Consider the following 10,637-nt stretch of genomic DNA (forward strand, 5'->3'; position numbering starts at 1 on the left):
ACTACAGGGTAATGTCCCTTAATTAACATAAACACAAAAATCCCCAATAACACACTAACAAACCAAATTCAGAAGCACATTGAAAGGATTATACACCAGGAACAAGTAGGATTTATCCCTGAGATGGAAGAATGTTTCAACATATCACATCAATATAATATACAACATTAACAATGAAAGATAAAACCACATGATCATCTCAAAAGATTCAGAATTAATTTTACAAAATTTAACATCCATTTATGATTTAAAACTCTGAAAAAAATAGGTATAGAATAAACTTACCTCAACACAATAAAGGCCATATATGAAAAAACCACAGCTAACATTATAATCAATGGGGAAAATTTGAAAGCATTTTTCTCTAAGATCTGAAGCAAAGCAAAGATGATCAATCTCATTACTTCTACTCAACATAATACTGGAAGTTCTAGCCAGAGCAGTCAGACAAGAAAAAGAAATAAAAGCTATCCGAATTGAAAAGAAAGAACTCCACTTACAGGGACATGATCATACATGTAGAAAATCCTAAAGACTCCATACAAAAAATTATTAAAACTAATAAACAAATTCAGTAAATTTGCAGTATACAAAATCAACTTGCAAGCATCAGTGATATTTTTGCTATATGCTAACAACGAACTATCCAAAAAGGAAATTAAAAAAACAATTCCACTTACAATAGAAACAAAAAGAATAAAATACTTAGGGTAAAGTTAACTAAAGAGGTGAAAGACTTGCACACTGAAAGTTATAAACCACTGAAGAAAGAAACTAAAGGAGACATAGAAGTGGATAGACATTCCATGTTCATAGATTAGAAGAATTAAAATCTTTAAAATGTCCATAGTGCCCAAAGAAACACACAGATTTAATGCAATCTCTATCAAAACCCCAATAGCATTTTACATTAATTTTTTTAAAAAGCAATCATAAAATTCAAATGGAATCACAAAAAACTACACATCTCCAAAGCAATCTTGAGGGACAAAAAAAAAAAAAAGCTGGAGGCATCACACTTCCTGATTTTAAAATATATTACAAAGCTATAGTAATCAAAACAATATGGTACTGGCATAAAAACAGGCATGTAGACTAATATAACAGAATAAATATATTCATATATGTACAGCTAACTGATCTTTGATAAGAATGCCAAGAGCACACAATGGGGAAAGGATAGTCTCTTCAATAAACGTCATTAGAAAAACTGGGTAACATACACAGAAGAATAAAATTAGACCCTTATCTCACAGCATATACAAAAATAAACTCAAAATAGATTAAAGACTTTAACATGAAGACATGAAACTGTAAAACTACTAGAAGAAAGTATAGAAAAAAGGCTTTTTGACATTGGTGATGGCAGTGATTTTTTGGACATGATGCCAACAGAACAGGAAACAAAAGCAAAAATAAACAAATGGGATTGTATCAAACTAAAAACTTCTGTCACATGGCAGCTCTTCACTCTCTTCTAGGTAGGTGCAGTGAGTTTTCTGTGTGCTGGTCTGGACTCCTCAGATCCTGATCCAGCCACTACCCAGCCAGTTTTTGGAGATGTGAGGTACAGTTTACATGTCCCTAATGAACCAAGAGAATCCTCCACCATATCCGGGCCCTGGTCCATCAGCCCCATACCCACCTTATCCACAAAAAAAACAATGGGCCCAGTACCTATGGCGGGGCCCTACCTCAAGGATACCCCTACCAAGGATACCCACAGTACAGCTGGCAGGGCAGACCTCGGGAGCCTCCTAAAACCACAGTGTACATGATAGAGGACCTACGAAGAGATGAGTTGGAACTATCCACCTGCGTCACAGCCTGCTGGACTGCTCTTTGCTGCTGCTGTTTCTGGGGCATGCTCACCTGAACAGCCCAGCCGTCCTGTCCTGCCTGCTCTGCCACCACCTTTGACAGGTGTGCCTGAGCCCATCTCTTCTGATTCCCGTAATAATGACTAACTCTGCAAGACACCTCTACCTTTGGCACTACGTGATTCTAGATTAGTGGGGGTTGCTGCTGTTTAATTTGGTGACTTATCTTCTTAATGTCCAAAACCCATTTCTTATTGATCTTTAAAAATGTTCTAAATGACTTTTTTTTTGGGCTAAATTCTTAGTTTTGGAAAATATATTTAAAAATTTTTAATTACATATTCAAGGTAGTGGCAAAATGTAACACACTATAGAACAATTTCTCTGCTAACAACCTGTATGTTTCAATAAATTTGTCCAAACCTCAAAAACAGAAAAGAAAAGAAAAAAAAAAGAATCAACACAGTGGAAAGGCAACCTATGAAATGTGAGAAAATATTTGCAAATCACATATCTGATAAGGAGTTAATATGCAAAACACATAAGGAACTCATGCAACTAGTAGCAAGAAAACAAATAACTGAATTTAAAAATGAGCAAAAGATCTGAATAGTTATTGCTCATTTGTTTATTTTTGCTTTTGTTTCCTGTTCTGTTGGTGTTGTATCTAAAAAATCATTGCCATCACTAATGTCAAGAAGCCTTTTTTCCTATACTTTCTTCTAGTAATTTTAGTGTCAGGTCAAAACTTCAGATTGAGTTTATTTTTGTATATGACGTGATGTATTTGTATTCTCAAAAGAAAGCATACAAATGGTCAGCATGGAAATGAAAATGTGCTCAACACCAGGGAAATGCAAATCAAAACACAATTAACATATCACCTCACGCCTGTTCTATTATCGAAAAAGACAAAGTGTTGAGTGTTGGTGAGGATGTGGATAAAAGAGAATCTTTGCACATTTTTTATGGGGTTTTGAAAAGGTACAACCATTATAAAAAACAGTATGAAGTTTTCTCCAAAAGTTAGCAATAAAACTACCATACGATCCCACTTCTGGATGTGCATCCAAAGAAAACCAAATCAGGATCTCAGAGATATCTGCGCTTTTATGCTCATTGCAGCATTGTTCACAATCACCAAAATATGGAAATAACCCAAATGCTCATGGATGGATAAATGGATTAAGAAATTGTGGTATATTTCTACTATGGAATATTATTTAGCCTTTAAAAAGAAGGAAATTTTGCTGCATGTGACAACATGGATGAACCTAGAGAACATTATGTGAAGAGGAATAAGCCAGACACAGAAAGACAAATATTACATGATCCCACTTATATGTGGAATCCAAAAAATGTGAAACTCACAGGAACAGAGAGTCAAATGGTGGTTGCCAGGGGCTGAAGAATAGGGAAGGTGTTGGTCAAAGTGTAGTTTTAGCTCTGCAGGATAAACAAGTTCTGGAGCTAATGTATAGTGTGGTGACTATGGTTAGCGATACTGTACTGGATACTTGAAATTTGCTAAGAAGGTTTATCTTAAGTACCCTCACCTGGAAGGGGGGAGGGAAGGAGGGAGAGAAGGAGGGAAGAAAGGGAGGGAAATTAGTGAGGTGATGGGTGCGTTAATTGTGATTGTGGTAATTATTTCACAATGTGCATATGTATCAAAACAACTGTACACATTAAACATATATAACTTTTATTTGTTAATTAAACCTTAAAAACTGTTAAATATAAAATAAATCAAACTATTAAAATAACATATCAAAATATTAAAATAAACACTGCCCTCTTTCTTTCTCTAATGAAAAACTTGACTTTTGATGTAGCAAAAATTCAGAGAAGGACGCCAATGCCACTAAGGAAAAAGTTGATGAGAAATTATTATCTATATATTTGCTAGTATTTTACAGTCATTTGTTAATCAAACCCTCTCAGGGTCCCTTGAAGGGAAATGATAATGAATGCGTTTTGTCCATTTCAGAGGTAGGGTGATTTGGGTCACTCCAGGTCCAGGTTACAGTCTCATCCTTAACAGGATTAACAGAGAATAAGGAAGCCTGTCTCAAGACAAAGCTTAGGCGGAAAGACGATGTCCCCATTCCCAGTACCATCACTAATATCATGTGCTTCCCACAGTTTACTCCCCAGCACATGTTGATCAGACATCTTGCCCCACATTTAATTTATTGTTCAGTTGACATGAAACCCAACAATGGTATAATTAGAAGGCTCACATGAGGGTGCCTGCAGGGAGAGTAATTATTTGCCAAGAGATGAACAGCGATAAAGGAGCAGCGTGGGTGTAGGTTTCCTATTGTGCCCAGAGCCTGCTGTTCATACGTTGTTGATACCAAAATAGAAAGGTGACTGCACTCTTTTTCCTTAGAAGGTGCAACTTGTATTTTCTCTGCTTGAGACTAGGTTTGCAGGGCTGTGCCTAATTCCTTTCCCTCCCATCCCGTTCTACAGAGAGAGCTGTGGGTGAGCCTCTCGGGACTAGAACTTGTTAGGAGGCCCTGTCATCTCCACTGTTCCTTCCTCCCAGGGTAGCACCTGCCTGCCCAGGATGTTACTGCCTTTCCCAATGGACACTACACTTGCTGCTGGATCTAGCTGGAGAGTTTCTGGGAAGGAGAGTGCTCTGCAGGCAGGCTCAGGCATGGACTTGCGGGAATGGGTAAAATGAGGGGAACTGACACTGACTGAGCATCTACTCCGTTGCTTGCACTAACCCATTTGATCCACATGGCATGTTGTGATTCATCTTACAGATAAGGAAACTGAAGCTTGGGGAAGTGAAAAAGTGCAATCAAGACAACTCAGCAAGCAGGTAGGAAGGCCAGGATTTAAACCCGAGGATGTTTTCTGCTGACGTCCTGCTGTTTCCTCTGATTCAATCTACCTCCCAACAATGGGACAAGAACCCCCAGAGGGTCCAGGGAGACCGGATCAGAACACTGTTCACTTCCGCACTGTTGATGGCCTCCCTGTGACTGGTCCTTGGTTACATCCTGGTTAAAAGATTGTTGGTTTTGTAATTCTAATTTATTGTACTGGCTCGTGCTGATCTGATAGAGTATTCTGGCTCAGGTCACAGTGACCCTGTTGTTCCCTGGCTCTAGGAGTGGTCCCTCCAGAGGAAAAACACCAAGCTATGGGGTTGAGGTGTGTCAAGGAATGGGCTGGGTTTCCAACAGCTGCTAGGTCAGGGCTTTATGCTTCACCACCTGAGGCCAGATCTCTCTCTATTGCACTGCAGTGAAGAGGTCTGGGTTGCTAACATTGGCCTGTGCAAGCATTGTGTCAGACACAGTCTCCTGGGGTCCTTGTCTTTGTTAATGATCTCACTCAAGCCTCAAATGTGCTTTTCCAGGTGGAGATCAGCAGCCCCATTTCACAGAGGAGGAAACTGAGGCTCAGAAAATCCAAGTGGCTGGTTATGCATGGTGGTGGAATGGGATTTGGAGTCAGGGAGACCTGGTTTTGAACGCCAAACCTGTGACTTTATAGCTTTGTGCTATGATATATGATTTTCTTGTCTGTAAACCAAGGTAAAGAAGAAACTGTCTCCTCAATTGTTGGAGGAATTGCATATATTTTTATTTAAAATACCTGGCAGATAGTAGGTACCCAATGAATAATGGTTAGTGTAATTAAAGGAATAGTTACTGAGTTTAATGTCACATGTCATTTCTTATGGTTGTCAAGAGACCTGTGCTGAAATATATTATGAGTTCATATCTGGGAAGGAATGCTGCTATTGATGATTCACATTTGCTTTGGCATGGGAGGGCGAGTGGCTGCACATGTATTTCCCATGCTGGTTTAATATTATTGGCCAAGATCATACCAGGAGGGATTTGATTTGAGTTTTACTTTTATCCAAAGCACCCACTCTTTCCACTATATCCACTTTAGCTTTCCCTACTAAAATTTCCTGGTTGTTTTAATTTCTTATGGTTTCTGTAACATATTACTACAAACTAAGCAGCTTAAAACAGTGGAAATGTGTTATCTTACAGTTATGGAGACCTGAAGTCCAAAATCAGAATCACTAGGCTGAAGTCAAGAGCTTTCAAAGGCCCTATGGGTGAACGCATTCCTCACCTCTTTCAGTTTCAGTAGCTGCCAGCATTCCTTGGCTTGTGGCTGCAGCACTCCCATCTTTGCCTTCATCTTCACATGGCTTCCTCTGTGTGTGTTATCCACCTCTTCCTTTCTCTTAAAAAGACACTTGAGTTTGCTTTTAGAGACCATCTGTATAATCTCTCCATCTCAGAATCTTTAAGTTAATCATATCCTCAAAGATCCTCTATTTCCCTATAAGGTAACATTTATAGGTTCCAGGGATTAGGACCTGATGTGCTTAGAGGGCTACTTTTTAGCCTTCCATACTAGGCTTTACAACCCGATTCCTAACAAATTTTTTTGTTGAGAAACTCAATATCCACTGAAAGGGTATGTTTCATCTTAGAATGGTAAATTGTAAGAAATTCTGGCTGAGTGCAGTGGCTCACACCTGTAATCCCTGCACCTTGGGAAGCCAAGGCAGGCAGATCACAAGGTCAGGAGTTCAAGACCAGCCTGGCCAACATAGTGAAACCTCATCTCCACTAAAAATACAAAAAAAAAAATAGATGTGCATGGTTGTGAGCGCCTGTAGTCCCAGTTACTCTGGAGACTGAGGCAGGAGAATCGTTGGAATCTGGGAAGCAGAGCTTGCTGTGAGCTGAGATCATGCCAATGCACTCTGGTCTGGGCAACACAAAAAGACTCTGTCTCAAAAAAAAAAAAAAAAATTCTGAAATAGTGGGTCAGCCTGACTCCTGCTCTCACTCAGATTTTAGACCCCAGACTTAGTGTCTGGGCTTTAGCCTTGTCTCTCAAGACCCAGTCCCAGACAGGTATTTTTGCCCACATTTCTTCTTTTTTTACTTTTCTTCTTTTTTTTTGAGACAAAGTTTTGCTCTTGTGGCCCCGGCTGGAGTGCAGTGGTACAATCTTGGCTCACTGGAACCTCAGCCTCCCAGGTTCAAGCAATTCACCTGTCTCACCCTCCTGAGTAGCTGGGATTACAACCACCACATCCAGCTAATTGTTATGTTTTTAGTATAGACGGGTTTTGCCATGTTGGTCAGGCTGGTCTCAAACTCCTGACCTCAGGTGATCCACCCACCTCAGCTTCATTTCCAGCCTTCAGTTTGAACTCCGCATCTTAAAACAGTCCTCTGGATCCCGCATAGAGTGTAGGCCCCTAATCCTGGTTTCAAGTCTGTACCCTCTGCAGTCTGGCTCCTTGAATAGTAAGTAAGGGTAGGCAGAGCTGCTGTAACAAATATACCTTAGCAAATAATGACTCATCAATGTAGAAATTTCCTTGCTGATGTTTATGGTGGAGTAACCTGACTCTCCTCTACATGGTCTTTGGGGAATTAAGCTACTTTCACTTTGTGGCTCCATATCCTCCGACCAGGGTGAGTAGAAGCATGGATAGTGTTTAATTGCTCTTCTCACATTTAATGTCAGTTCTTGGAGTCCAGGTGTGGTCAATCAGATGTCCCTGCCTAGCATTTTGACTTTCAAGGAAGTGTGACCCGAAGATACTGGGCTAATTAAGACCAATCCTGTCAACATCATCAGCGCCGTTCAGTAGCCAGCAGCAGCAATGTCTCAACCAGGCCATTTCTATAAAAACTTTGTGAATCCTGCCACTGCTAGCTTCGTACAGTCACTCCTTTGCTATGCCAGGACGTCCAGTCTTGCTATTGACATTGTGAAGTTCTGAAGATCACTCCATTTCCTTGTCTGCTTGAATTCACTGAAATCATAAGCATCAGTTTCTGGTACCTGAACCAAGAACTCTACTGGATTCACCTACTTCACAAGGACTCCTGTGCAGGTTCAATTAAATAAGAGATGGGAAAAGTTATTCATTTAAATGTTATGTCAGGGAAAAGAGATTAAAAGTAACTGCAACATATAAGATCCATCAATCCTACTTCTACATATTTACCCAACTGATTTGAAAACTTAACCAAAACCTGCACACATATGTTTAAAGCAGCTTTTTTGTAATAATTGCCAAATTCTAGCAGCAATCAAGGTGTCCATCGATAGGTGATGGATAAGCAAACTGTGGACTGTCGTGCACCCATGCAATGGTAAACTATTCAGCAATTAACAGAAATTAGCTATTAAGTTATTCAAAGACATGGATGACTCTTAAAGGTATATTGTTTAGTAAAACAAACAAACAAAAATCTAGGCTGGGTTTGGTGGCTCATACCTGTAATCCCAGCATTTGGGGAGGCTGAGGCAGATGGATCACCTGAGGTCAGGAGTTCAAGACCAGCCTGGCCAACATGGTGAAACCTTGTCTTTACTAAAAATACAAAAAAAAAAAAAAAAAACTAGCCAGGAATGGTGACGGGTACCTGTAATCCCAGCTATTCAGGAGGCTGACTGAGGGAGGAGAATTGGTTGAACCCAGGAGGCGGAGGTTGCAGTGAGCCAAGACTGTGCCAATGCACTCCAGTCTGGGCTACAGAGACTCTGTCTCAAAAAAAAAAAAAATAAAAACAGAAAAAAAAGAAAAGAAAGAAAAGAAATCTAAAATGCTTGTATACTATATGATCCCATTCATAAATATTGTAGAAAAGACAAACTATAGAAATGATAAGCAGATCAGTTGTTTGGGGTTTGGAGCGAGGATTGAATAGATGAAGCACAGGGGATTTTTGAGAGTGGTGAACCTATTCTGTACAGCACCTCAAGGATGGACACATCACACTGTGCATTTGTCAAAACCTTTAGAACTTAGAAACAAAAACAGTGAACCTTAATGCATGTAAGCTTTTTTAAAAAAATCATTTAGGAGGTTTGACAATCCCAGGTTGGAATGCAGATTGTAACAAAAGAATCTAACTGCATTTTGAATGTATTAAACAACCTCACTGAAGATGGTGGGGGAAATTAAGGCGCTGATTCGTGTAACTTCAGAAATGAGTGGAATCTATAAAACCAATGGCAAAAGGAACTGCACATAAGCACTACACTCTAGTTAGTGAAGTTGTTTCCTATGGAAGCACAGATTGACAATTCTGAAGCCACTTTATGTGAGTACTTAAATTGGACAATTAAGTAAATGAATGGTGGATGATGGTAGCTTTCTCACTTTTGAGTGGGAGGTTATAGATAAGGAAATAGAGAATCTGCTCTCAAGGAGGTGGGGTATTGCTCTCACTCCTTTAGTGTGAGCGTCACATAGTGACTGTCTTCCAAAGACTGTAGTACAGAAGGGAAGGAAGGACAGGTGGTGACTCCACCGTGGAGAAGTTTGACAAACACAACTCAGCTAGATGATCAAGGTCAACATCCACAGGGATAAATCATGTTGACGATGTATGCCCTTGATAGGATGTGATGAAAACAGCATTTCACTTCCATGGACTTTCCCCAACTTTGACAATGAGAAAACGTCAGCTAAATCCCAATCGAGTGACATTCTGCAAATTACCTGACCAGTACTCCTGAAAACTGTCAAGATCATCACAAATAAGAAAAGTCTGAGAAACTAACATGACCAAGAAAAGCCTAAGGAGACAGATGATTAAATGTAATATGGTATTCTAAATGGTATCCTGGAATAGAAAAAGGACATTAGATGAAAACTAAAGAAATTTGCATAAACTAGAGACATTAATTACTAATAAAGTATCAATGTCAGCCCTTTGGTCGCGACAAATGTACCATACTAGGTAAGGTAATATACTACTAGTAAAAGAAACTGGTTGTGGAGTCTGTGGGAATGCCCTGTACTGTCTTTGCAATTTTCCTGTAAATCTAAATCTATTCTAATTTTTTGTTATTGTTGTTTTTTAAAAGTGTAAAAAACATTAAAGGAAGTTGCAAATTCAAACTCAGGAAGGTTGCCCAGGAGCCAGTGTCTAAAATAGAACTACTACTACAGTATCTCAAGGCATAAATTTGACCCTTGGTATACAGATGACATGACTGAGGTCTGAGAGAAACAGCAGGTTTCCCAAGGTCACAGGATGAGCAGAGCTGGGCTGTGAACCCAGCATGACAGCCGTAGATTCCTACGTTCTTTACTGCATCAACAGCACATCCGCCTGCCTCTGGCTGGTTGCTGTGTTTGTATAGGCAGGACTCTTGCACACACACACACACGCACACACACACACACACACACAGAGGTAGTCTTCAGCTCCAGCCCAGTCGGCCTTGCAAATCGCCTTCAAACAGCCTCAGACCCACAGGATTTGCATTGGCTTTTCTTCCATTCCCAGCATGCCATGCCTCCATCTCGCCTCTTGGCAGGGTAGGCAGCCATTTCTCAACCAGCCTCTCCTAAGAGCTGGGTGTGCGGCAAAGACACCCTGAAGCCTCTGTCTACATCCTTGCTGTCCTTGGCCTACTTCCACCCTGCAGTGGTAGGAAGGAGGAGAGTGCAGGAAGGGCTTAGGCCAGGAGTAAAGGAGTAAAGGGAATGAGTGAAGGTGCTTCAACCTGGCAGGCGTGGCTAGGAAAGTCATCTCCCTAAGTGTGATATACACACACAGTGCTTAGCGTAGCATCTGGCTTGAGGATGTCCTACAATTTTAGAGGTAGACATTTTACGGATGTTAGGTGACTGCTGGTAGAAGCCTACCCTTAGATGCCTACTTTATCTGCTCCATAAGCCAAGCTCACTTATTTCTATGCCATGTGAGAGCATTTATTCATTTATTCATTGAGTATTTTCTGAATGCATCCTGTGTACTGTGAACCTGTCTGGATAATACTACA

At 40.2% G+C, this 10,637-nt stretch overlaps 1 pseudogene; it reads left to right on the plus strand.

The window, feature by feature from the left end:
- The first annotated feature begins 1,587 nt into the window (after positions 1-1,587).
- Positions 1,588-1,876, plus strand: LOC116538082 (annotated as a pseudogene).
- The last annotated feature ends 8,761 nt before the right edge of the window (positions 1,877-10,637 follow it).

This window comes from Sapajus apella, unplaced genomic scaffold (assembly GCF_009761245.1).
Source record: "Sapajus apella isolate SASKATOON/1434 unplaced genomic scaffold, GSC_monkey_1.0 scaffold117, whole genome shotgun sequence".
Classification (NCBI taxonomy): Eukaryota; Metazoa; Chordata; class Mammalia; order Primates; family Cebidae; genus Sapajus; species Sapajus apella.